Raw genomic sequence first — 9499 nt, forward strand, 5'->3', positions numbered from 1 at the left:
TTCATAAATCTGATGCAAACTTTCCTTTCTTTGAAGGATTTATGATAATAAAATTAAGGAATAAACTATATGTTCATAAACAACTATAGTTTTTTTTTTTCTGTTAGAATGTAAACTCTGTAATGTTTGTCACTTCACCTGGAGAGGTGGAATGCATTTACAGTAGGGAGTCAATAAATAACATATAATGTAATAGTCAATGAAATGTTTATACAGTTACACTAATTTTTTAAAATTTATTCATTTATTTATTTATTTTGATTTTTTTTAGAGCCACACCCATGGCATATGGAGGTTCCAAGGCATATAGGTCTAATCTGGGCTACAGCTGCCAGCCTACACCACAGCTCATGGCAACACCAGATCCTTAACCCACTGAGTGAGGCCAGGGATTGAACCTGCAACCTCATGGTTCCTACTCAGATTTGTTTCCTCTGTGCCAGCACAGGAACTCCTGGTTACGCTAATTTTTAATAAATGTCTGAAGTTAGTTTCATTGCTTTCTCATTCTTAATTTAGTTTTTGGTCAGCATCTCAACTTTTATCTACTTTTTTTTATTGTACTAGATAAAATAGTTAATGATATCTGGACCATCCTCTTTATTCAATTTCATTTGCTTCACAAATAAAATTTTTAGTGAGATATATATTTTTTAATTCAAGATTGAAAATATTATGGATAATAATAAATATTAACATTGGAATGCAAGCAGAAGTAAAGAGAGTAGAATAAACCTCATACATATCCCAAACTATTATCTCCCGGGATTTCCAGACTCAATCACTATGTTTCTGATATTAACTCATAACTTGCAAGTACAAGCATGTTTTCATTTGTTCATGTGTTTATGTCTCTGTGTAAACATTGTACATTGCTCTGCTTAGCTTTCTGAAAATCTTTACATACTAGTGTATATATATACCTAATTAATTCTCAGTTTCCTCCTACTGCTTTACTTCTTTATAAGGATACACTAAATTGTGCCCACTTTGGCAGCACATATACTACAATTAGAATGATACAGAGATTAGCATGGCCCCTGTACAAGGATGACACAAATTCATGAAGCATTCCATATTTAAAAAAATACACTAAAAATGATATAACTGTAATAAGAAAGATCAAACATAATTCCATACTGGATCTGTTTCTTCAATTTTGTATGCTATTGCTTTTCTACAAATTAATCACTAAATGGAAGTTGTCTATAGCTTAAAATAAACATAACGCATGGCCCATCTCCAGGAATCCTACCTCTGGTGCCTGAGTATTAAGTTAAAATACCTTAGTTTAGCACCAGGAAACATCCTGCCAGGCCAGCTGTGAATGGCTGCAGGAAAAAAGAAATTAACACATGCCCACTGGAATCTGGCCAGAACAAGAAAATATTTGCAACAACTTATTCCTTTTCCTTCACTATCTCACCTCTCCCCGCCCCCCTTTTTTCCCTTGTAAAGAAACTAGCATCCAAACCCAGGCAAGTTGTTTCTCTGGGACACTAATACACCATATCCTCGGTCTGCTGGCTTTCCAAATAAAGTGTCTATTTCTAGATACAACTTGTCTTTCAGTTTATTGCCTGAGATGGGGCAAGCAATATGAACTTGAACTCAGTAACAAAAAAAAGTTGTTTTTATTTTAATCTTAAATTTTCATTCATTTTAAACTTCATTGTCTCGGTTTTCCTTTGTTGGTGTGCATTTTATATATTTTATATTTCATGTACATTTTTGAGAAATTGACGGCAAGTTTTAGTATACTATAATGGAAAAGAACATTGCTTTTTAAGGAAGGTAGTTCTGAGATCAAATCTTAGCTAAGCTACTAATAATGTAAACTGGCAAAACATGACAACCTTAAATTTTGGTAAATGTAGAATGATGGACATATTTGCAAGATCAATTAAATAGTCTATATAAGCTCTTAGACAAATAAATTGCTTATTAATATTAATTATTGTGAACATTTTATTACTAGATTCTTTTAAATGTAATAAAACTACTCACCTGGCCAACAGTGTTAATCTAAAATAGATACTAGTGTGTATAAATATAAGTAAATATAAAATATATTAATTAATTAATTAATCTATCTATCTTTAGGAAGGATTACTATTTTTTTGTCTTTTTAGGGCTGCACCTATAGAATAAAGAAGTTCCCAGTCTAGGGGTTGAATTAGAGCTACAGCTGCCAGCTCACACTACAGCCACAGCAATGCCAGATCCTTAACCCACAGAGTGAGGCCAGGGCTTGAACCTGAGTCCTCATGGATACTAGTCAGTTTTGTTACTGCTCAGCCATGATGGGAACTCCAGGTATAATTATGTATAATTTCTCTTTGCCAGATGAGAAGAACACTGAAGTTCACTGGCCTCTTAAGTATTATTGCTATTGGACTAATTCCTTATCTTCTTGACAAAACTTGGATCTCTATTTTTTGTTCTCTGCTCCACATTATCTCTGTACTTCCAAAAACTTGATGTATTATAGCTGTGAGTCTAAATTCCCTGACAAAAACACTCCGAGGGGTCAAAAATCATTTTTCTGTGAACACTGGTTCTCTACAGCATGCAAGAAGTGTATGTAAAGACTCAAAATATAGGAAGTTATTCAGAAGGAGTATAGAGTATGTGTTTTGTTCAACATCAATTATCCTGACAGTAGAAGAAAACATGGCCCAGAATAAATGCTTCATCAGTATTTACTTAATGAGCAACCATCATCTCTACTTAACCCTATTAGTAGTAATTGCTTTTGTAAAAAAAAAAAAAAAGGCCCTTGTTAACCATAATGCTTCTGACATGGTTGGCATTGCATTCTTGGTTATAAATTGAAAAGCAGGATTTTATGTCTGATACATGTGAAGATTCTCATCTGAAGATATTGAATCATGTCTATCCAGTTAAAGTAGGAAGGACTTAGTGTATTCAATTAACTGGCTTGAAGAATCTTTGGAGATTTGGGGTCACAGATTCTAATTTGAGCTACAATTAACAAGTTGCAGAAGCACACCTGACAGGCCAGTTTTGCTCAAGGGGATGCTGTTCTGTTGATGCCAACCATGTCACCACTGGCTAAACTGCAAAGGTGTCACCACATTCCTAATCCCAGAAGCACTCAGAGTCTCAGAACTACTTGCTTCCAATAACTAATATTCATGCAAAAATTTGCACAAATCCTCCTGGTTGTTGGAACCCATATAAATATGTCTCCATCCAGTTACTTAAGGGGGTGGGGAATGTAGCACTTTGGCCTTTAAATTGCAAAAAATGGATTCACATTTTGGAAACTCATGGCATAGGCATATTATATTTATGAGTATTTTGCCTAGTCACACACTCCCAATGTTCACTAGAGTTGGGATTAGAATCTTATAATATGGGTTTAATTTATCTCATAGAGAGTTGTTTATTCCTACAGAATTTTATTTTTTTATTTTTTTGTCTTTTTCTTTTTTTTTTTTTGCTATTTCTTTGGGCCGCTCCCGCGGCATATGGAGGTTCCCAGGCTAGGGGTCGAATCGGAGCTGTAGCCACTAGCCTACGCCAGAACCACAGCAACGCGGGATCCGAGCCGCGTCTGCAACCTACACCACAGCTCACGGCAACGCCGGATCGTTAACCCACTGAGCAAGGGCAGGGACCGAACCCGCAACCTCATGGTTCCTAGTCAGATTCGTTAAGCACTGCACCACGACGGGAACCCCCCTTACAGAATTTTAGAATGTCCATGTTTCTACCTTGCAAGCAGGAAGAGAAGGAGAAACAAAAGACCAGGAGGCTTCTGGCTAGAGTGAAGTCGTGGATACAAAAGAGAGTTATTCATATATTTACTGTTTTTTTATGGAATACATACTGCTTAATAATTGTGGCTAGTGATAAAGTAGAAATAAAAATAGAACAGTTCTTCGTCTTCTGGCACTACCAGAGTTCAGAAAAAGATTTGGAAGCACTTCTCAAGGAGCTCTTTTACCTTAATTGTAAGGTATCAGACAGATGCTATCCTTAACTAAAAAAGAAAAAAAGAAAAAAAATGCTTGTTTTGCATTACTCACTCTAATTTAAATGAGCATTAAGTGAAAGTCAGGTGGCGAAGTATGACATTCCATGCAAAAGAAAAGCTGCGGTAGCAATGCTCTGATCATGTAGACTTTAAAACAAAGGTGGCTACAAGAGACAAAGTAGGTAATTATATAATGATTAAAGGATCAATCCAAGAAGATATAACAATTGTAAATAATAAGCACTCAACATAGGACCACAATGTATAAGGCAAATGTTATCAGCTCTAAAAGAAGAAATCATCAATTATACAAAAATAGTGTGGGATTTTCACATCACACTTAAAGCAATGCACAGGTCATGAAGAGAGAAAATCAATAAGGACCCATGGACACTATATAATGCATTAGACCAAATGGGCTTAGCAGACATTTATAAAACATTCCATCTAAAAGCGGAAGAATGGGCATTGTTCTCAAGAGCATATGGAACCTCCTCTATGATAGATCACATTCTGGGCTACAAATCTAGTCTCAGTAAGTTTAAGAAAATGAAATCAGGTGTGGCCTGGGAGGAGGCTCTTGAGCAAGTCAGCAAGGCAGTGCAGCCCACTCCCTCATGCACTATGTGAGCAAGGCCTACAGCATGCCAGGGAGGGTGAGGCATGTGAATGGGCCAGGTGGTGCCACCTGAGCAAGAAGAAGAACATGCAGTGGCAAGGAGAATGTAGGGCCCCCAGCTGAGGTTGGGTTGAGGGGATGGAGATGACTGTATGTGGCTGGCTGTAGCTAATGCTGGGTGTCAGGGTGCTGGAGATCTTCTAGAGGAGCCACCTGGGGGTGGCCATGGTGGCACCACAGAGAAGTAGCAGCAGCAGCAGCAGCAGCAGAGATGATGCCCCTGAGATGCATTTTCCTCTCCAGTGGCCATGTTAACCAGGAAACTTTCCACTGCTGCTCTGGGTGGATATCTGATCAGTAAGGAAGCCTGGACCCTAACCCCCCATGGGAGCCCACCCCAGAGACCCATACCAGCCCCAGGCCAGTCCCTGTGGCACAGGGCCATGCTGCCCACAGAACCTTGAACAAAGTATGCACCACCAGTGGGGCAGCTACAGGGACCCTGGGGAGGATTGCTCGCCCTCGCCTGGGCTCTGCTTATTTTTGCATGTGGGCAGGGGCTCCTCTGAGCTTTCCTGGTGGGAGCCCTCCCAGGCCTCCTCTACCCCAGGCTGGGCTAGGTGGTGGTGCCCAGGCTGGCAATCCAGCTGCCCCTCCGGGCCTGCAGAGGTCAGCAAAGTGTGCCACTGGCCTGGCCTAGATCCTGCCCAGCTTCCCTGTGGGGTCATGAACTTACCTGCACTAGGGGCCCCACTTAACTTTGAAGCTTCCAGAGCCCTGTCTGTGGGTCCACCTACCCACTGCTCCCTGGAAGCCAGAGTTTACCATCCTGGCTCTGCCCTGGGGAGAGCTGGCTCCACAGCCCAGAGAGGTGGGGCAAGGCCATAGGTCTGGGTGACTTTCTTCCCCTTGACCCTCTTTTGTTTCATCTCTTGCACAGCTGCCAGGCAGAAGAGGGGACAGTGCATCAGTTTCAGGCTTCCCAAGGGCTTGGCGCAGGGGCCACATGGAGTGGGGAACAGCCCACCCTCCCCCATTGCCCTGACACCTCTCCTGACCAGCAACACTGCTGACACAGCCCACGGCTGGCCCACAGTAAACACACAATGAATGATCACCTATACTTGGGCAGCCACAGCCCCAGACAGATCCATGTTCAGCAGCTGTTTGAGGCTAAGAGCAGAAGGCAGATGGTGCTCAGGCCACAACAAAATGGGCTTACAACAGTAAGCAAAACAAGGCTGCTGGTGGTGTCAGAGTGGCAGCTGGAGACATTTGCAGATGGCAGGGGAGCTCTACCTCTCTGAAGTCTCTGGAATGCATAGGGAAAATGAAAGCCACCCCTGTGGCACCCAAGCAAGCAACAAAGCAGTATATGCAAAAACTAATCAGCTTTGAACACCATGAGATTTTCTGCTACCCTGAAATATATTTCTTTGGTCCAAGGCAAAGAAGCACCAAGGCAGGCCCAACAATAGTAGCTATGATGATGACCAGGGATGTTATGTGCAGGTGCCCCACAATCCTACGGCTTACAGGTATGAGGTGCTCAAGGTCATTGGGAAGGGGAGCTTTGGGCAGGTGGTCACTCTTACCACCACAAACTCCACCAGCATGTGGCCCTGAAGATGGTGTGGAACTAGAAGCACTTCCACCAGGAGGCAGCTGAGGAGTTCCACATCCTGGATTACCTGCAGAAGCAGGACAAGGACAATACCATGAACATCATACACATGCTAGAGACCTTCACCTTCCACAGCCACATCTGCATGACAATAGAGCTGCTGATCATGAACCTCTAGGCGCTCATTAAGAAGAAAAAGTTTCAGGGCTTCAGCCTGCCTTTGGTTGGCAAGTTTGCCTACTTCATCCTGCAGTGCCTGGACACTCTGCACAAAAACAGGATAATTCACTGTGACCTGAAGCCTGAGAACATTTTATTAAAGCAGCAGGGTTGAAGTAAGATCAAAGTGGTTGATTTTGGCTCCAGTTGTTACCAACATCAGCAGGTCAACATGTACATCCAGTCCCATTTTTACCAGGCCTGCAAGTGATCCTCGATGCCAAGTATAGCATGTCCATCTATGTAGAGCCTGAGCTGTATCCTAGTGGAGCTCCTGACTTGTTATTCCCTCTTGCCTGGGGAGGATGAAGTGGACCAGCTTCCCTGTATGATTGAACTTCTGGGCATGCCCTCCCAGAAAATGCTGGATGCCTCCAGGTACAAAAATAACATCTATGTTTCACATATTAGTATGGGTGGGCTCTCAGTGCAGGGAGGTGTAAACCAAGATTTTATGTCTTATTTCTTATTTTATTTTTCTAATATCTGTAATAAACCTATTAATTCTGAAACTATTACATTATTTAAGAGAGAAACATGAGAAAAACTTCCACTAAAAAATTTACAGTAATAACTCCATAACATGCCTTATCACATGAAACAAAATTAGTACCTCAACATAGACATTTACACACAAAACTGTACATATTTTCATAAGAAATTGTGAAAACCTTAAAATTTTTTTCAAATAAAATACATACTTTGAACTAGGAAATTATGAACATCTTAAAAGTATGTTTTGATCATTGGAAGTATTCACACAATAAATGTCTTCATTATGTTCACCTTATTAAACATGAGAAGAAATTTACTGCAGTTAAATAATCACGCATAGCCTTCCTGGAAATAGCAATTCTTCTTTGAAAATAGGTGATGTATGTCCCTACTGCTTCATTATCTTTTGCTGGTCCAGAGCTTCTTCATGGCATTTTTCATCTCTCCATTTCTCAGAGTATAAATTAAAGGGTTCAACATAGGAGTGACAATAGTGTAAAACACAGTCAAGGATTTATCACTGGGCAAGGTAGAAGGAGATTTCACATACATAAAAATACAGGGCACAAAGTACAGGACCACAACAATAATGTGAGAGCCACAGGTGGATAAAGCCTTGTGCCTCCTTTTTTGACTGAGATTCTTCAGGGAGTGCAGAAATGACCCCATAAGAGATGAATAAGAGCATAAAGTTGACTACACAGATTGCCCCATCATTGACAACCTCAGTGAGGCCAATGATGTAGGTGTCAGTGCAGGCAAGTTCTAACAAGGGGTACATGTCACCGATGAAGTGGTCAGTGCCATTGGGACCACAGAAGGGAAGGTTGTAAACAAAGAGAAGCTGGACTACAGCATGTAGAAACCCACCAACCCAGGCCAACAGCAGCAGCAGAACACACACCCACTGATTCATGATTGTCAAATAATGCAAGGGTTTGCAGATGGCCACATAGTGATCATAGGCCATGACCACCAGAAGTATTGTCTCAGCACCACCAAATAAGTGTCCTATAAAAAGCTGGGTCATGCAAGCTGGGAAGGAAATGGTTCTCTTCTCATAGAGTAAGTCTATAATCACATTTGGTGTGACTGTAGTAGAAAAACAGCACCCATAAAAGATAAGTATCCAAGAAAGTAGTGCATAGGAGCATCCAGAGTTGGGCTGATCCTCACAGTCATGACAATGAGTATGTTGCCCACCATTGTCACAATGTAGATGAGCAAGAACAGGACAAACAATATTTTCTGACCCTGGGTGCTCTGGGTGGGCCCCAAGAGGACAAACTCATTTACATTGTTCCTTTGTTCCATAGTTTCTTCTCTATGTTTTATTTCAGAGATCAGTACAAACTTATGTATAAATGTAATCATTGCCAGTGACTTCCTGAAAGCTTAGGTTGATTTGTTTATTCATTCAAGCAATAGGAATTGTGGTTTATCACATTCCAGTACATTCAGATATTATAATACAAAGCTGCTCAAAACATGATCCCAACCTCAAAAATCTTACACTTTAATGGAAAGGCAAGTAATTAGATACATATGTGGGAAAAGGACACATTATTAGTCTTTTTGTCTTTTTTTTTTTTTAAGGGCTGCACCCATGACATATGGAGGTTCCCAGGCTAGGAGTCTAATCAGAGCTGTAACTGCTGGTCTATGCCACAGCCACAGCAACACCAGATCCAAGCCGCATATGCAACCTACACCACAGCTCACAGCAATGTTGGATCCTTTATCCTCTGAGCTAGGCCAGGGATCAAACCCACAACTTCATGGTTCCTAGTCAGATTCATTTCCACTGTGCCATGACGGGAACTCCAAGGACACATTATTAAATAAATGAGTTTCCACAACTAGATTGCCACCTGGAAGCTAATTAAATTGTACATATTGCTAATACTTTATACAAAAAATTCATTAAATCTTTAATAAAAAGATTAAAGCAGGATTTCCTTCATACTTACTTTCCCAGTTAATAAAGGAGATGATGTGCTACGTTTGAGGGGTAGAAGAGTCTTCTTAATCAATCAATGAAATCCCACATAGGTATCTTTGGAAATTTCAAAACTTCTTAAGGATTTAGGAATAGATACTACATTGTCAATACACAAAAGTAGTTTGGGGAAAAGATTTACACTGTAGAGTGTTTAAATAGAGTTAATATCTAAAGTAGATGAAGACCACTAAGCAAATAACAAATTAAAAATATAAATAAAATATAGGGTGTTCCTGTTGTGGTTCAGTGGTAACAAACCCAACTAGAATCCATGAGGATTTGGGTTTGGTCCCTGGCCTAAGTGGTGTAGGTTGCAGAGGTGGCTTAGATTCCACGTTGCTGTGGTTGTGGTGTAGGCTGGCAGATGTAGCTCCAATTCACCCCATGCTGTGGCCCCAATTATATATATATATATATATAAATATATAAAACATTTAAACAAAACAATTAAAGGAAAAAAACATCTAAATTGCCAAGAAACATAATAGGATGCTGATACTCAGGTGTGAACAAAAAAAATAAGAATTGGGGTTTTTT

At 40.4% G+C, this 9499-nt stretch overlaps 1 non-coding gene and 2 pseudogenes across 1 annotated transcript; 2 read left to right on the top strand and 1 right to left on the bottom strand.

Moving 5' to 3' along the window:
* The first annotated feature begins 981 nt into the window (after positions 1-981).
* On the top strand, positions 982-1083 carry LOC146399370 (U6 spliceosomal RNA). The gene has a single exon (XR_014818486.1). It is a non-coding gene; the product is annotated as a U6 spliceosomal RNA (small nuclear RNA).
* Positions 1084-4847: 3764 nt separating this feature from the next.
* On the top strand, positions 4848-7006 carry LOC110258857 (dual specificity tyrosine-phosphorylation-regulated kinase 2 pseudogene; annotated as a pseudogene).
* Positions 7007-7359: 353 nt separating this feature from the next.
* LOC110258859 (olfactory receptor 4A47-like) lies at positions 7360-8274 on the bottom strand (annotated as a pseudogene).
* Between the last annotated feature and the right edge of the window lie 1225 nt (positions 8275-9499).

This window comes from Sus scrofa, chromosome 10 (genome assembly GCF_054392235.1).
Source record: "Sus scrofa isolate SSC_HxYL_T2T_F1_AM1 chromosome 10, Sscrofa_HxYL_maternal_Yorkshire_Landrace_v2.0, whole genome shotgun sequence".
Taxonomy (NCBI): Eukaryota; Metazoa; Chordata; class Mammalia; order Artiodactyla; family Suidae; genus Sus; species Sus scrofa.